This window comes from Pan paniscus, chromosome 14, assembly GCF_029289425.2.
Source record: "Pan paniscus chromosome 14, NHGRI_mPanPan1-v2.0_pri, whole genome shotgun sequence".
Taxonomy (NCBI): Eukaryota; Metazoa; Chordata; class Mammalia; order Primates; family Hominidae; genus Pan; species Pan paniscus.
The window spans coordinates 49,880,720-49,899,764 of NC_073263.2; the positions used below are offsets into that span (position 1 = coordinate 49,880,720).

At 35.5% G+C, this 19,045-nt stretch overlaps 2 protein-coding genes across 8 annotated transcripts in view; one reads left to right on the top strand and one right to left on the bottom strand.

The window, feature by feature from the left end:
* The window catches only part of LPAR6 (lysophosphatidic acid receptor 6), a 32,283-nt gene extending 19,842 nt beyond the window's left edge, over nucleotides 1-12,441 (bottom strand). For 3 of the 6 annotated variants that reach the window (XR_008620627.2, XR_008620625.2, XR_008620626.2), the window contains exons 1-2: nucleotides 12,297-12,430; nucleotides 7,362-7,565 (exon numbers count right to left, since the gene is read on the bottom strand). The gene's annotated coding sequence lies outside the window, so the exon portion shown is untranslated. Of the gene's footprint in view, nucleotides 1-7,361; nucleotides 7,566-12,296 lie in introns of all 6 variants that reach the window. The other 3 variants (XM_055096765.2, XM_055096766.2, XR_008620624.2) reach the window with 2 other exon arrangements.
* The window catches only part of RB1 (RB transcriptional corepressor 1), a 171,970-nt gene that overhangs the window by 128,377 nt on the left and 24,548 nt on the right, over nucleotides 1-19,045 (top strand). The window lies entirely within an intron of this gene.

Below are 19,045 nucleotides of genomic sequence, written 5' to 3' on the forward strand. Positions count from 1 at the left end.
TTTCCAGCTCACCTCCCAGAAATTCACTCACCATGTTCATGTCCCCAAGATCTTTGGGGCAATTAGAAATTTCTAAACAGTATTTCAACTTGGTAAGATTCTACATTTCTGCTTCTGATTCTTATTTTTCATGGCACCTCATAAAATAGGAATGCATTTTTTTTTTTTTTTTTTTTAGGCTACTTGCCAGTGTTCTGAAACTAAATACTTCTCGGAGAGTAGCTGTCTCTCATTAAAGAGCCCCAGATCAACAGTTCCATTTCAGTCACATTCCACCCTGACTTGTCTCTTCTCACCATTCGGTGATTAGGTTCATGTCTTTTACTCTTTAATGCTTTGGTTAGCATCCTGTTTACCTCAAGAGACTGAACTTTCTTCTCCTGAATTTAATTTCCCTGATAGCAGGGACATCTGACAGCCTATGTCAACTGTCTTCCTTGACTTCTGTCAATTATTTGTCCTAACTATGCTTGAGTGAGCATACAGGAATATAAAATTTTATTTCCTTGGAATAAAATTTTAATTTATAATATAGGAGAGATATTACTATTAAGGCTCTTAAAAAGCAATTATAAGAGACAGAATAAAATTAAAAGGAAAAAAGATAGCATAACCCTACAACTCTAATAAATCTGCTGTTTATGATTTTCCAGATTTAATTTCAGTCTTTGCTATTATGCTTATATAGTTGAAATCAGAGAATATCTTTAAGATTTGGAACGGAATACTGCTCTTTCTTTTTATGTGCTCTTAGATAAGAACTCTTTCTACTGTGTCTTATAAACTCTGTCATACCATAAGTTTCTCAAAGTGATTTTAACCACTGTACATTTTAAACAATATGAGAAATAAATTAATTTCTGATATGAACATACATGTAAGCTACTAAACCTCAGTATTATGAAATATCTAAAACGTGACTTATTAGAAATAGATTCTTTTAGATGTTAATTTTTTTTCAAAAAGATACATATGTACTTTTCTATTTATGAGTATACCTGGGTAAATATAGAACATAGGAAAATGTACTTTGATGTTTTAAAACATTTAAAATTATTTAAATATACCACTAACTCTAAATTTTAAAACTATCTTTGATTAGAAGCATTAAAATTCTTATTTAAGATGTATACTATTTGAAGAAGAGAATTGGGATTCTGTTGCCTTGCTTTGTAACTTAAAAGAGCTTTTTCAGGGACTCCCTCAGAGTACCTGCTGGAGATGAATCTGTAAAAAATTTTTGTTCAGAGAATTTCTGCCACTGAATAAGTCTTAAATAAGTATGCCACATGGGATAGACTGTATTTAAATGAAACCATTTTTTATAACTTACACCAAATACTATGACAAAAGCATAATTGTTTCTTGATAAAACTGTTCCACTGTTTTATTTGTTTTACTGTTAACAAAAATGCATTTTTTTTTTTTTTTTACCTTTAGTAGGTATGCATTGTATTACAAAACAATGATATCTTTTGGAAAACTTTCAGTTAAACTAGACAAATAAGGACTTTGGCTTATTCAGATTTATTCCATTCATCATCTTTGAATTAGTTTCTTCTTGAGAAGAAGCATATCTTACAACTTTTGTCTTTATTACCTCAATATTTTTTATTTATATGTATATACATATATACTTTTTTTCAGATAGGGTCTTGCTATGTTGCCCAGGCTGGTCTTGAACTCCTGGACTCAAGTTATTCTCCTGCCTCAGCCTCCCAAAGTGCTGGGATTATAGGCATGAGCCACTGTGCCTGGCCTCAATATTTATTTAAAGGTTACAAGAATATATGTTCTTAAAATGTTGAGAATTAAAATAAATAATTTCTCCAATCATAATAGCTTTGTATTTTATTATATTATAAATTGAAACATTGAAGTTTTAAAATTCTTCTTCAATGAGCCAGGGCTGGTGGCTCATGCCTGTAATCCTTACACTTTGGGAGGCTGAGGCAGGAGGATCAGTTGAGGCCAGTAGTTTGAGAACGGCCTGGACAACATAGTGAGAATCTCTCTCCATTTAATAAATAAATAAATAAATAAATAAATAAAATTATTCTTCAGTGAATCTGTTTTTGGATTCAGTCTTGATAATAAAAACGGAGAAAAAAATTTTTAACAGATAGATTATTTCAATATTGCTCTGTCAGCAATATCTGGAAATAGCATTAGTCATTTTTCTTCAGGTGCTTTTATCCAACAAGCCTAAGACTCCTAAGATTCCCTTCCCCATTAAGAAGCTCCAGGCAAGCAAGTGAAACCAGCAGAAGGGACCCAGCCACAAAAAACACCCTGGCCCAGGAAGTCTCTTTAACCCTACAGCCGAGACTCTTTCTCAGCCCAGGAACACCAGGCCTGTAGAGAGACACTATTCAGGGGTTTCCACTATACACCATTCCACCAGGCAGCTTGACCTGGTGAAAATGTGTAGGTCCATGTATCCACCACCACAAGCAATTGCACCCATATCCCTCCAGCCTCTCTACCCCTATCCCTAACACCTGGCCACTGCTAATCTGCCCTTCAATTCTCAAATTTTGTCATTTCAAAAATGTTTTGTAAGTGGAATCAAACAGGATTAGTTTTTTTCTCATTCAGTATAATTTTCTGGAGATCCATTCACGATATTACATGTATCAATAGTTCATACCTTTTTATTGCTGACTAGTATTTTGTAGCATGAATGTACTACAGTTTCTTTGGCCAGACACATGTTGAAGAATATCAGGACAGGTTCTAGTTTTTGGCTATCACAAATAAAGCTGCTATGAACATTTATGTTTAGTATCAGTATGGGTTTTCTTTTCTCTGGGATAAATGCCTAATGAGTAAAATTGAAGAGTTGTATGGTTATTTTGCATTTTCTTTGATAAAAGACTGCAAAAGTATTTTCCAGAGTGGTTGAATCATTTTAAATTTCCGCCAGCAATATACGAGTGAGTGATCCAGTTTCTCTGCATTCTTTCCATCATTTGATGATGTCTTTATTTTTTATTTTAGTCATTCTGATAGTGTAAGGATATCTCAGTGAGGTTATAATTTGCATTTCCCATCAGGATGATAGCTAATTATATTGATTAACCTTTCCCTGTTTATTTGTGACCTGTATTTCCTCTCTGGTGAAATTTCTCTTCATGTCTTTGCTCATTTTCTGATTGGATTGTTTGTTTTTTACCATTGAGTTTTGAGGGTTCTTTATATGTTCTCAATACTAGTCTTTTTTGTTAGATATGTGGTTAGCAAATATTTTCTCTTGGCCTGTAGCTTCTTTCTTCATCTTCTTCACATCATGTTTCTCATCCAAAAGTTTTTAATTTTCATAAAGTCCAGTTTATCACTTTTTCCTTTTATGGATTATGCTTTTGGTGTCAAATCTAAGAACTCCAGATCCTGAAGATTTTCCCTTATACTTAAAAAATTATAGTTTCACATTTTAAGTCCATGATCCATTTTAAGTTTATTTTTGTACAAAGTTTGAGATTTGGGTTGAGGTTTTTTTAGGGGGTGCTGAGTTGGGCACCATGGATGTTCAGTTGTTTCAGCACCATTTGTTTTAAAGGCTATCCTTTTTCTATTGATTTGCTTTTGTATCTTTGTCAAAAAGGGAACAAAGAAGAGACAAATAGATGTAGAATTTAAACTAATTATATTAATAATTGCATTAAATGTCAGTGCTCTAAGCAGCCCAATTAAAAGGCAGAGATTATCAGAGTGGATGAAAAACAAAACCCAACTCTATGCTATCCAAAAGAAATCTATTGTAAATATAAAGACACGAATATGTTAAAAGGATGAATGAAAAGATTAGGTCCTGGATGGAACTGAGGTTAACTGAGGATAATTTTAAGATTTGTACTATGGGTGATTAGGTGGTTGATAACACAATTAACCAAAGTAGGTATTGAAAGACCATCTCATAGCTGGTTGGTGATGAAGGAAATGAGTTCATGTTAATGTTTGAACCTATTATATTTGAGATGTTTGCCACATATTCATGTGGATATCTTTGGTGTCCAGTTGGAAATATGGATCTAGAACTTGAAAGCGTAGTTTTAGTCAGAAATGTAGACTTAGGAATAATATAGATATAGTTAAAATCATGAGGCCAAGTGCTGTGGCTCATGCTTGTAATCTCAGCACTTTGAGAGGCCAAGGCAGGCGGATCACGTGCGGTCAGAAGTTCGAGACCAGCCTGGCCAACATGGTGAAACCTCATCTCTACTAAAAATACAAAAATTAGCTGAGTGTGGTGGCACATGCCTGTAATCCCAGCTACTCGGGAGGCTGAGGCAGGAGAATCGCTTGAACCCGGGAGACGGAGGTTGCAGTGAGCCGAGATTGCACCACTGCACTCCAGCCTGGGTGACAAGAGCAAGACTCTCTCTTAAAAAAAAAAAAAAAAAAATCATGATAGTGGCTCAGCCAGCATATGTATTGGCAAGCAGATCTGCAGAAATATTAGTATTAAAGGACCAGCAAGGTAAAATGGAAAAGATCTTCAGAAAGGCCAAGGTCTGCCAAAATTCTTCTATTTTCTATTCTAATTTCCTCTTGCGAGGCAAAACAGTCTTAGAATTTAGCTTAGGGTGGTACAAAAACATTTCCTGTAACGTAGTTCTAATAATATTCCTTAAAATACCCAGAAAACAATAGCAATTTCTGCCTTCCACTTCCTCTATTGTTAATTTTTCTACTAGCACTACTGACTTGTACTTACTTTGATAATCAGAATCTCTTTTAGGAGCACCTTGACTTAATAGCCTTGGAGTCCTTTACTTTCTAGACAAGTTCATGCTTGCCTTAGAAATGTATGTTAGTTATGAAAAGTCATGTAGAACAGACTTATAGCTTCTACTTTTTCTATCAATAGTATTTACCCAGTGAAATTTATACTAATCTTGCTGACAGTGAGAGCCTGGTTTCCTTCACAAGACTAAGTAGCAAAACAGAGTGAAGCGTTGTTCAGAGAGCAATTAGGCTGACAGTTAATTTGAGTAGATAAGTAATAACATGAGTTGAGTACAAGAGAAAACTACTGCCCAAGTCCTGGATAGAAACAATGCTTTAGAAAGAAATATACATATTTTACTTTCAAAAGTTAAGTATTCCATGAAATATTTTCTTTATAGTTAAAAAAGATCAATTGCTATATTAATTATCTGTTAGAACAACTAACATTTATTATCTCACACAATTTCTGAAAGTCGGGAAACTGGGAGTGGCTTTACTGTGTGATTTTGACTCATGTTTCCTCATGAGAGATTCTTAAATTGTCAACCAAGGCTGCAGCTAGTTTAAGGCTTCACTGGGATTGGAGAGTCTACTTCCAAGTTCACTCGTGTGGTTGTTGGCAGGCCTCAGTTCTTTGCTGGCTGATGGCCAGGGGCTTCATTTTTTTTGCCATGTGAGCCTCTCCGTAGGGCTACTCCATAGGAGCTCCCTGCCTCAACCCCAGTGGAAGAGATCCTAGAGAGGGAGAGAACCTAAGATGGAAACTGCAGATTTTTATAAATTCATCTCAGAAGTGACATGCCATCACTTCTGCCCTATGTCATTGGCCCACAGACTAACCCTGGTACAGTTTAGGAACTGTCTACACAAGGATATAAATACACAGTGTCAGAGATTATTGGGGTGATCTTGGAGGCTGGCTGCCATAGTTATGACTTAGTGTCAATTAGAAAACAAATCCTATTATCAGTTTTCTTGTTTGTGCTTTGCTGTAGTTAATTTGACTCATGATATGGCTGCATCATATGTCAATATTCTAGAAATATTTACCAAGTGTCCATTATATGCTTGGCACTGGAATTTTATTTTAAGAACTCCCTGAAAGTCCCATCTGAACCCTGGTAGTCACCTGTCTAAAATCCTTCAGCGAGTTTATATTTTGCTATTTCCTTGCTATGAAATCTGTATTTTAGCATTATGGAAAGAAAAATTTCTGTCTCAAAGGCTTGTGTGCCAGGTGCCCTTCTAAGCACTTTACATTTATTATCTAACTTAATTGTCAAAACAGCCCTATAGTAAGCATTATTTTTCTTATCTTATAGATTAGCTACATGAAGTTTCCCCAGGGCCATATTATTTTTTCTTCTCTTGCTTCTGAGCACACTATTCTTCTGCTTTTTACTTAAAATAATTTGTTCTTTCTTTAGGATTCAACTCAAGCATAATCTCTTCCAAGAAGTTTTCTCTAATGCTCCTAATCTGAGTTAGTTGTCTCTTCTGATTTTCGTGGCACCCTGTGTATTCTTTTATTCTGGTACTTAGCACTTTGTATTGCTATTTTTTATTTACTTATCTGTTTTTTTTTTTCCATTAGACTGTAAACTATAGCATAAAAGTTCAGAACAAAGGCTCTGAAATCAAACAGTTTGGAACTGTGTCCTGGATCCACCACTTATTCGTGTGACTGGACAATTTACTCCTTGTCTACCTTTCTTCACTTATAAAATGGCATTTAAAAAATAATTACCTTCTTTCTAGAGTTTGTTGTGAGAATTAAATAATATAAGTAATGTGGTTGGTGCTATGTCTGGCATTCAATAAATGTTATCTGTTAAGCTCTTTGAGGGTAGAATTATTGATTGCTTATCATGTGCCATGTATCATACCAAACTTTTTATATAGGTTATTTTATTTTCACAACAACTCTATGTAGTGGGTACTACTATGAATGTGCTATTTCTCTTAGCATCTCTAGATGAATGGATCAGTGAATGAATGATAGATGGAATTGTGGCCAGTGGAACTAATTGTAGGGGTAAACAGCAACCTAGAAACATGGTTAAAAGCATGACAATGGGCAAAGAATGAGTGAAAGAGACAGTAAGCAAAGGAACGTGACTCCCATACTAGTATAGCAGCTAACGGCACAAGTTTTAGAAACAGGTAGACTTGGGTTTGAATCACTGCTCCATCACTTATCAGCCATATAATATGGGGCAAAATTTATAATTTCTATAAAATACACATATCTACTTTATGGAAGTATTTTGAAGATTAAATGAGATAATATATGTAAAATATTTAGCATAGAACCTAGCATATAGTAGATATTCAATAAATATTAACTAGTACTATTATTAAATTAAGATAATCATGAAGACAGAATTTTGGTAGTGAGGTAGTGAGAGAAATAAAATAGAATCATGAAGTATAAGGTAATGACTTTGAATCATTAATCATAGTTATCGAAATCAGGCATGATAGAAAGATTACGGTTGTTAATCTTCCTTATAATGCAGTATCCTCACCAGTCCACACAACATTTTTGCCCACTGAGTCTGGGATAAAGTTAAAAATTAATCCTCATAAACTAAAGTTAATGAAATGTTTAGAATATTCTGCCTTCTTACCGTATCATCACTTTAGCCCAAATGCTGGGAAAAAAAGAAACAAAAGTCTTCTGTCAGCTATTGAATGTGTTATGATTTAGAGAATTTCTGAGATTCACAGTAGAGTCTGTACTTTTTACATTTGATAGACCTCAAATTTGCCTGAGTTATTAGTGTTCCAGAAAATAGGCTTTGGGGAAGGTTTGAAAGAAGGCCTTTTTGAACCTAAGAAGACAAGAAATTGAACTGTTATCACAATATTGCTATTTAAGAAAGAATATTAAGTCACTTTTCAGAAATTTATATCAGAATTAGAAAAATGCAGAAATATAGTTTATACTTCTTAAGGAGGTGGTGGAGGAGATTAGATAGATACATGCATACATATATACATAAGTCTAAATATTTTTATATGTATATGAGAGAAGTATCAGGAATAGGGTAGGAAGGAGATAGAATAGTAGGATTACATTAGAATCTGCTTAGGAGCTTTTCTTACATGTAGATATTCTCTCTTTTTGGGTATATCAAAATCTTGGGAGTAAAAGGGAAACCTGGCATGCATGTTTAATAAAGCTTCCTTGGGGACTCTGATATATGCTGCCTCCCAAATAAATTACAAGCCATATCAGGAAATAGGAGTTTACAGTATAAAATATAACCGAAAACTAAAGTCAGATGTTCTACAAAATATTAACTATTTTTCCTGAGATAGAAATGGTTGAAATTTGGGAGATAACTTTTGCTATGTTCTGTGAGGCAAAGAGGAGGGAGGCTAGAGTTGATGAAGACATCTTTCTTTTATGTATGATATTGTCTATGTTGGGCCCTGTTAATTTTCATTTACTTATGTACAAATAGCTAATGCATATTTTTTAACTTTAATGTTTGTTATTTACATGCATAGCCTGATGGGCGCATGATCCAAAGTTTAATTTTTTGGTTGAAATTTAGTATTTGGCTTCATATATGTAAAGATTGGGGTAAGGCGATCTGCCTTGCCTTTCTTCTACTGTGTCAAAGAATTTATGATCAAGGGCTAGAGTCAGTATTAATTATATGATTTTGTTTTAACCAAGAAGAACTTAGTTAAATTTAAAATTGTAGTTGCACTCATAGATAAAGGGTTTTCTTTGTTAAAAGGTAAAAAAGAGACATCTCTTATACTTGCTTAACTTTTCATTTAAAAAATTAATGTATTCATAATAAATAGAAAATGAAAGGAGCTTAAAAAGCAAATTGAACACATAGTTATCAGAGAAAACAATTTTAAAATTATGATTTTAAACTCTCATCTGTATTGCTAAGAATGCCCTATATTGTAATATTCAAGGTTTGCTTATAATTAAAATGTAGGGAAGAAAAAAAGAATCCTGCAGACATTCTAAGGATGACCTAGGCCATTGATAGTCTAAGCTTGAAATTAATCATTAGATTTTCTGAACTCTTATTACACTGGATCTGTTCAGTCTGCTTTAACAAAATACCATAGATTTGGTGGCTTATAAACAACAGAAATGTATTTCTCACAGTTCTGAAAGCTGGGAAGTCCAAGATCAAGTTTCCAGCAGATCTGATATCTGGCGGAGGCCTGTTTCCTGGTTCATAGATGGCACCTTCTTACCATGTCCTCAGATGGTGGAAGGGACAAGGCAGCTCTCTGGGGTCCCTTTTATAAGGGTACTAATCATCCTTTTCATGAGGGATGTGTTGAAACTAAATTGTGCCTGAAGACCCTTATGTTACCTTTACATATCAAATTTCTATTGTATCTGGCAAACCTTTGATTTTAAGGCACTAGGGCAAGAATGACCAACGGGTTTCCAAACGTATAGAAGTAGTAACATGTGCATATCAACAAAAATCACTTGGTAGGAACCCAATACTAGCTAATAAGCCTACTCCTACTGTCTCAGATCTAGTTCTGTTTCAGAATTGGAAGCTTTAAGGATTATGAAATTCTGGGAACTTGGAGTAGGTCCACCTAGAAGTAGAAGCAGCAAAACCCAAAAAACCAATACAATTTTTAATAGTGTTGTTTAATTTTTAAGTGTTATTTACTAGAAAATAAAACTATACCATGTTTAATCACCAAGCAATTTTTAACAAAAAACTTTAGCACTAGGAATAGGTTAAACTTGACACAATTTGCTATCATAGAATTATATATATGGGTAAAGGGTACCAGTTAGATTCCCATTGGCAAAAACCTGGTGATTTTCATTCTGTGGTATAGAGGTCCTAGTTAAGAGGCAGGAATTATTTAAAAATGACTTTAATTTTGATCATTTAATTATAGGATCTATTTATTCACTTGTTTTTAACTTATTCACAAATCTTAGTCATGAGCATTATTAATAGATAATTTGATGCCTTGTCACTTAGCAGTACAAGCATGTTTATTTCTGACTTTTAAACTCGAATTCACCCTTCTTGTGTTTTTCTATTCAGTCGTAACCCCACTCCTTCTACATCTACAAAATTTGGTGAGGCATCTTTGACTTTCATCATATTCAGACATGCTAGCTTCAAGAACTTTCCTATTCCTCTTTTAATGTCTGTTTCTCACATTGTATTAGTTCCTTTTATAGTATTAATTCTTCCTACAGTATGAATTTTATTTTATTTTTTGAAATGGAGTCTTGCTCTGTTGCCCAGGCTGGAGTGCAGTGGCACCATCTCCACTCACTGCAAGCTCTGCCTCCTGGGTTCACGCCATTCTCCTTCCTCAGCCTCCCGAGTAGCTGGGACTACAGGCGCATGCAACCATGCCCGGCTAATTTTTTGTAGAGATGGGGTTTCACTGAGTTAGCCAGGATGGATATAGTATGAGTTTTTATTCATTTTGCAAATATTCATCATAGATATTTTTGTCTTATTTCAGTTAGAACAAGATATTTTTCTTTGGATTCAGAAGGTAACTTTCCTACTGTACTTAGGATAAATTCCACAAAAACTCTTTAACAAGGTTTTTTTCCTGGCTATTAGAAAGGAGGAAGACCCTCACTGAATTGAAGATAGTAATGATGGGTGAGGACTTTGACTTCTGTTAACACCTCATTCAGATAAGTGACTATTTTAGTTTAATTACATGAATTTTGTCATCTCCCTTGGAGCTGCCTCCCAGAGCTGGTATATCAGACATCCTCAAGTAAACCTGGACCCAATTTTAGAAATCTTGGCTAATTTTGAGTTAGGAAGTCCTTTCTTTAAACAATATTTTAAAATTAACAGAACAATCACAAAATATATTTTACATATTGCACTTTTCAAAATACTTTAAATATTTAAAAAAATACCCAACACCACAAAGTAACTTAGTTTAAAATAAAATAAAAATTTTTGAAATCAGACCTAATCAAATTGATATAGCTCTCATTTTCTTTGAAAATTTTGACCAAGATATCAATTAATAAATCCACTTTGAAAGACATTTTAAGACATTTAATTAATAAATCCATTTGAAACACATTTTAAAATGTGTTTGTTCATGTGTATAAAATTATGTCATTGATATAACATTACTATTCCTTTAAACATTGTTATGTTCTTAAAAATATCTCCTCTTAGTCTATAATTTAGCGAAAGGATTACTGTTTTGAAAGACTTAAAAAAATGCTTAGCTATTTTTTAGCTAAGAAAAAAGATTCCTTTTTCAGTAAATGGATAAAGCTGAAAAATAAGAAATTAATAAAATGTTTTAAAGAAAGAGTCATAAATATCTTAATGCTTAATTCTAGGAAGCTTCTCTATTCATTTGCTTTTTTATTTTTAAAAAGAAGTTTAAAAGAGTTTTAGTTTTAATATCTATAAACTTCAAATGTTATTCCACACTCAAAAAATATTTCTAATGTATTCAGTCACAGTTTACTAAAATAGCTAAGTTTTCTGATTCATAAAATGAATAATAACACTTAATTTTAAGACTTATTTTGAAGATTAAATGAGGTAATACATTCAAATAAAACCTTTTAAACTGAAAGTACTTTCATTCTTGTGTAAGGAAACTATGAAAGTAAAAGACACATCATTCTATTTTGCCAGTGTATCTTAAATTAACTAGCTTTTATTGTCAGTTTAGTGTTCAGCGCACCAAGGGTACATTTCATACTAAGATTGTGCAAGTGAGAGTAAATGCCTCCTTAAATTTTCCATCTTAGGCACCTCCGTTGCTTTTAGACCTGGCTATGTTTTATATTGCTTATATACATTTTTTTTTCTTTTGGAAAAAAGCTGAAAAACATTTTTGTTGATGACATGCTATTGCTGAAATAAAAACCCAGAACATAGTGATGTGTAGGAAAAAACTCTCTCAAACCATGTTTTTCTTCTGCTCTCATACCACCACAACAGTTGTCAACACAAAAGACTTCTGTGACAAAATGTGTGGGTTTTTTCCCCCACACACTAAGCAGCAGATACCAGCTGGGCATCCTCCAACTCAGTTCTGATACTGTCTACTTGGAGATAGTGTCAGATCCCACTGGTTGGGGACTCAGTGCCCAAGACTGCCCCTCATACCCCCAGACACCATCCTAGGCCTCCAGAACTTCTGACCTACTGGCTTCAAATTGGGGTTCTCACACCACACTCTTTAGGTTCAATTAATTTGCTGGAGCTGCTCACAAAACTCAAGGATACTGGGCACGGTGGCTCAAGCCTGTAATCCCAGCACTTTGGGAGGTCGAGGTGGGCAGATCACTTGAGGCCAGGAGTTCAAGAACAGCCTGGCCAACATGGCAAAACCCCGTCTCCACTAAAAATACAAAAATTATCTGGGTGTGGTGGCATGCCCCTGTAGTCCCAGCTACTCCAGAGGCTGAGGCACGAGAATCACCTAAACCCAGGAGGCAGAGGTTGCAGTGAGCCGAGATTGTGCCACTGCACTCCTGCCTGGGCCGCAGAGCAAGACTGTCTGAAAAAACAAAAAGAAAAAATCAAAGGAAACACACTTACCGGTTTATTACAAAGGATATTGCAAAGGATACAGATGAGGAGATGCGTAGGGTGAGGTATGGGAGCAGGGGTGCAGAGCTTCCATGCCCTCTGGGGGCCACACCCTCCAGAAACCTCCATGTGTTCAGCTATCCAGAAGCTCTCCTAATCCAGTTTTTATGATGTCAGCATTGGGATTTTTATGATGTCAGCACTCCTCCCCTACACTATAGGGCAAAAACCCTCTCTGGGGAGGGTCTTAAAGACACACAATTTACAATGATGGGGGAAAAATTAGAGTCCTGCCTTGGAACAGGTTAAAGGAGGGCAAGAGAAGGTCCAAGGCCTGCCCCTGAGGCCTACCACACCAAACATTATAACAACACAACAGTTTTTATATATTTTCAGTTTTGCATAATATGAAGTTAAAGACTTAGGTAAATTGAGTAAATAGTAGTTTTTTTTTTTAATTTCACAGATCAATAGAGTTAACTCCTGAGTTATATGCATACAACCCCAAAGTTGTTTGCTGTCTGGAGCTGTGCCTACACCCGCCTGGCATATTCTTGAGACATTGGAGCTAGGAAGTTGGAAATTGATAGAAAATTTTGTCACTTGTAACAGAGCTAAAGCAATATGGATTATGGTGGACCCTATCACTTGGAATACTTTCCTGAAAGCAACACAGGTCATCATTGCCAAATATTTTTAGGACCCCAATTCTGTACTAAGTGCTAGTGATGTGATAGGAAGCCAGACACAATTGAACTAGCTATCTCTATATTAGTGACTTATCCTAAAACAGAGTTTCTATTGTAATTGGTTTACTGTTTCTCTTAGAATATTTAAACGTTTTACCATGGTCTTTCAGATTCTGCATGATCATACAGCAACCTCTTCTTTAGCAACCTCTCCACTATCCCACCCGGGTACTTTAGTTCTGGTGGCCTCTTTCATTTTCTGAAAGAACATCAGTTTCTTAGCATATGATCTTTCATCTTTTGGAAGATCTCTGCCCCTTCTCCTTTCAAAGCACAGGCTCCTTCTCACATTTCAAGACTCAGCGTCCATGTTACCTTCCCAGATCAGCCTTCCTTGAACCCAGCCCATCCACCTGGATCTCCCTGTTTATTCTTCATGAGAGAACCCTGTTCTTTCATAGGATTTTTCTGAATTTGTCATCACATACTTATTTCCTTGTTTGTGTGCCTCTTCTCACCAGACCCTGAGCACCATGTAAGTAGGAACAAAGTATTATTTCAAAGACCCAAGTCTGAAACGGTTTATCTGTTTATACTTAATGGCTAAGGTATACATGTACACGTATTCTATTTGACTAACATTTGAGGTAAAAAACATGGGGGAAAGGAGCAGATAACACATATTTTTAGAGGATTTAGGGTATATATAACTAAGAAGGTTCCCTTTATTTGTTATTTTTTGGGAGGGAATCCTGCTCTGTCACCCAGACTAGAGTACAGTGGCACGATCTCAGCTCACTGCAACCTCTGCCCTCTGGGTTCAAGCGATTCTCCTGCCTCAGCCTCCTGAGTAGCTGGGATTACAGGTGTGTGCCACCATGCCCGGCTAATTTTTATATTTTTAGTGGAGATGGGGTTTCACCATGTTGGCCAGGCTGGTCTCGAACTCCTGATCTCAGGTGATCCACCTGCCTCAGCCTTCCAAGGTGCTGGGATTACAGGCCTGAGCCACCATGCCTGGCCCCATTTTAAATCTTATTCTCACTTTGAGGTGGAGTTAATCTCAGAAAACTTTGAGATTAAGTTATCTTAATATCAACCTTCTCACTTTATTCATTTATTCAACAAATGTTTATTGAGCCCTTACTGTGTGCCAGGTAGTTTTAAACATTGGGGATACTATTGAATAAGATAGACAAAGCCCAAGCCTTCCTGCATCTTGCTTGCTAGTAGAGAGATAATAAATAAGAAAATAAATGAATTTATAACATAACCTCAAGTGGTGATCAATACTATGAAGGAAATAGAGCAGAGGTAGGAGTAGCAAATAAATGGGAATTATGGCTGTCTTAGGCAAGATGTTTAGACAAGGCTTTGCTTAGGAGGTGCTATTTGAGGAGATATGTGAATAATGGAGTGGGGTGAGTCATAGGAAGCATGGTCAAAGAGTATTTTGGGCAGAGGAAACAGCAAATACAAAAACCCAGAGAAAGGAAGAATTATGCCACAGTCATGGAATAGAAAGATGACCAGGATGGCTGGAGTAAGAAGAGTGTTAGAGCATGAGGTCTGAGAGGTATCAAGGGGCCAGAACTCATGTAGTGTTTTGTAAACCAAGATAAGGCATTTGAATTTATTCTACGTGTGACAGGAAGCTCTTGCAGGGTTTTGAATATGGAGGTGGGTTAGGGAGTAACATATTAGCTCTATGAGGACATCTAGGAGGCAGCAAGAGTAGAAGTATGGAAACCAGTTTGTAGGATGCTTTTGCAGTGGGACAGAAAAGGATAAGAATTGCTTTGACTCTAGCAATGGTACAGGTAATGAAAAGAAGTCAAACTTGGAATATATTTTGAATTTAGAGCCAATATGACTTGCCTGGTGTCTTGGATAAGTATGAGAGAAAGAATAATAATGATGACTCCTTGTCTTTTTTGCTTTGGGCAACTGGATATAAGGAGTGATTTAATGATATGGTAAAGACTAGGGAGAAGCAGTCATTTTTGGGGGGTGGTAGAGGATGATTAAAGTTTATTTTATACATAGACATCAAGTGAAGATGTTGAGTAAGGTCAAATAGGGCAGATGCTTCTGAAATACTCCTTCAAGGCTATTTAGTATCTGACAAATGGAGCATTGTTACATTTATGGCTCTACTTCCTAGCATAGACATACAACATATACTGGGTGGATGGATGGATAACTAGGCATACAGTCATATGTTTGAGGAAATAGAGTGTTCTTTGTATAATGGCACTCATAGATGTAAATAATCACAACCATAATAATATCAAATATTATATATTACTCTGTGTCAAGCACTGTTCCCAATTCTTAACATTATTAATTCACTTCTCATATACTATGATTTAAGTTACTACTATTATCATTAGTATCTCTGCTCTACAGTTGAGAAGCTTATTGAGGGTCATGTAGCTACAGGTGGCCAGGATTTGAACCCATGTACTGTGGCTCCAGAGTTTGTGCTCCTACCTACTGCACTATAGTTTTCCCATGATCATGACATACTCATCATCATAAACCAATATCTATATATCTGTGTGACCATTTGGTTTGGGGTGATGGAGTGATAAAAGTGATATTTGAATGAAATATGAAGACTATTGGTGAAAAATGCCACCTTAATCCTTGGAAGAGAAATTTACTTTTAGTATAATCCTATTGGGTGAATCTGAAGCACAACTAGGTTTTATCTCATATCTGAAAGGTATCTAAAATATCTAATTAGTGTACTTAAGTCCTATTAATCACACATCTTTGCAAGGTCTCAAGAGTCTCCTAAAATTTCATTGTTTGAGAGAAAAATTGGTAGTAGGCCACTCTTGAATATATGTGGGTTTATACTCATACCATTTTAGTTAAAGATTTTCAATTCATCCATGGCTAGGAAGTATAAAATATTTAGTATAACAGTATGTGTATTAGCTGGAATGAATTTCCTAAGTGTTAATTGTTAGCATTACTTTGCTCAGATGAAAGCCATTATTTATACTGCAGTACCCCTAATGAATATAGGAAAAGATGACTTGTCAACAAAAATTATATGATTGGAGTTGTAGAGTCTGCTTCTTTTTCCAAAGCATACCTGCCACCTTCTCTTTTTTCTCCCCCCCATAAAATCCAGCTCCTGTAGGACACCTTTTCTTCTGATGCCTCCATAGGAGACAACTCATGCTCACCATCTCCACCTTTAAGAATTATTTCTGTAGTGAGTCACTATTACAGATAATAACCCATCTCCTGTTGGTCTGCTGGAACTGAAAAAGGGCTGAAAATTGTTAAACTTTTGCAGTGATATGTGTAATGACTATATGATTATCATGCCTCTTTTTATTCACAGCTTATCAAGTACCTACTTGACATGTAGAAAGGAAAAGAGTAAAGTTAAGAAAAGACAGTTTTTTTCTCCTGAAAGTTTAGAGTTGAAAGAGCATCTTTAACACATTCATACATACATCCAAGAAATTCAAATAAAATAATCAAGCCAAATCACTGAAAGCTGAGAAAAGAGTTGAATGTTCAAGTGGCTACTTGAAGTCACTTCATGTGATGTATCATGTAATCCTGCAAAATGAGTGCTGTATTCCTGTTTTTCAAGTAATGAAACTGAGGTTCAGAGAGCAAAACGTTTCATTGCTAGTAAACTTCAAACTAGTAAACAAGAATTTGAGCTTATATATCTCTAATTCCAGGACCTGTGCTTTTATTGCTAATGGCTTTTTTTAAACTTGTTCTTCATGCTTTTTTTTGTTGAGTGAATTAAGAGCAGGATAAATAAGAAAAATAGTATTTAGTAATGTATTGCTTAGGCACGAGTAACTTCCTATTTGAAAGAACTGTTGCATAATCGCCGTTTTTTTTCTTTCTTTTTAAATTTCTTCTCCCTGCATAGTTTCTGCATCTCCCAGATCGCCTTTTTGTTATTTTGTTTTGGCATATTTATATTAGGGACTTTCTGGAAATATTTGATTGCCACTCATATAAAAGAGTAAATCACTAAAAATTAGTTAGAAACTCTGAGCACCTGGGTGAGGTTTGTGAACTTCACTGTATAGTTATTTGGTAGAGCAATTTCTTAAGAAACCCCCATTGCATATCTTTAGGTTTTTTATCCTGTTACTCAGTACCTCACTGCCCAAAGTACCTGGTATCGCCACTGCCACATCCTTTTGGTGGGTTAAAAGTTTATCTGGTTTGCCTGTTGGCTTTCCTTAATGCTGAGTTCCAATTCAGTTTTTTCTCACCTACTGAGTAGGTTACCATTTGTGTATCTGCCTTCCAAGCTTTCAAAATTTTGTATCTCCAGCCTGGACAACATAGGGAGACCCTGTCTCTACAAAAAAATTTTCAGAAAATTAGCTGGGCACCATGGCGCATTCCTATAGTCCCAGCTACTCAGGAGGCTGCAGTGAGCCATGATTGTGCCACTGTGCTCCAGCACGGGTGACAGAGCAAGACCCTGTCTCTTAAAAAAAAAGTGTTGTATCTGAAAGGTTTATGTCTTTTAAAATAAGTCAGTTTATTGCCGTTTTAGTGGGGTTTTATGAGAGAGAGTTAATGTCTGCATTCAATTTGTCATCTTTAACCAATGTTGTTTATCTTCTGAAGATTCCATTTAATTTAGTTTGTTGTAGTTTTAGTCATCCAGAAGTTTCCAATTTATATGAATTCAGATCTGTTCATATCCTTTGCCCACTTTTGAATGGAGTTGTTTGTTTTTTTCTTGTAAATTTAAGTTCCTTGTAGACTCTGGATGTTAGAACTTTGTCAGATGGATAGATTGCAAAAATTTTCTCCCATTCTGTAGGTTGTCTGTGCACTCTGATGATTTTTTTTTCTGCTGTGCAGAAGCTGTTGAATTTAATTAGATCCCATTGTCAATTTCTGCTTTTGTTGTGATTGCTTTTGGTGTTTTCATCATGAAATCTTTGCCCATGCCTATGTCCCGAATGGTATTGCCTAGATTTTCTTCTAGGATTTTTAGAGTTTTCGGTTTTACATTTAAGTCTTTAATTCATCTTGAGTTAATTTTTGTATAAGGTTTAAGGAAGGGGTCTAGTTTCAATTTTCTGCATATGACTAGCCAATTCTCTGAGGACCATTTATTTATTTAATAGGGAATTTATTTAGAACCATTTATTTAATAGGGAATCCTTTCTCCATTGCTTGTTTTTGTCAGGTTTGTCAAAGATCAGATGGTTGTAGGTGTGTGGTCTTATTTCTGAGTCCTCTACTCTGTTCCATTCGTCTGTGTGTCTGCTTTTGTACTAATACCATGCTGTTTTGGTTACTGTAGCCTTGTAGTATAGTTTGAAGTCAGGTAGTATAATTTGAAGTCAGGTAGTGTGATGTCTCCAGCTTTGTTCTTTTTGCTTAGGATTGTCTTGGATATTTGCGCTCTTTTTTGATTCCATATGAATTTTATGAATTTTGGTTCCATGTGAATTAGTTTTTTCTAATTCTGTGAAGAAAGTCGATGGTAGTTTAATGGGAATAGCATTGAATCTATAAATAACTTTGGGCTGTATGGTCAGTCTTACAATATTGATTCTTTCTATCCATAAGCATGGAATGTTTTTCCATTTGTTTGTGTCCTCTTTGATTTCTTTGAGCAGTGGTTTGTGGTTGTTGAAGAGGCCCTTCACTTCCCTTGTTAGCTGTATTCCTAGGTATTTTATTCATTTTGTAGCAATTGTGAATTGGAGTTCATTCATGATTTGGCTCTTTGCTTGCTTATTGTTGGTGTATAGGAATGCTAGTGATTATTGCACATTGATTTTGTATCTGAGAGTTTGCTGAAGTTGCTTATCAGCTTAAGAATGTTTTGGGTTAAGATGATAATTTGACCTCCTCTCTTCTTATATGAATATATTTGTTTCTTTCTCTTGCCTGATTGCCCTGGCCAGATCTTCCAATACTATGTTGAATAGGATTGGTGAGAGAGAGTATCCTTGTCTTGTGCTGGTTTTCAAGGGGAATGCTTCCAGCTTTTCCCCATTCAGTATTATGTTGGCTGTGGATTTGTCATAGATGGCTCTTTGAGATACA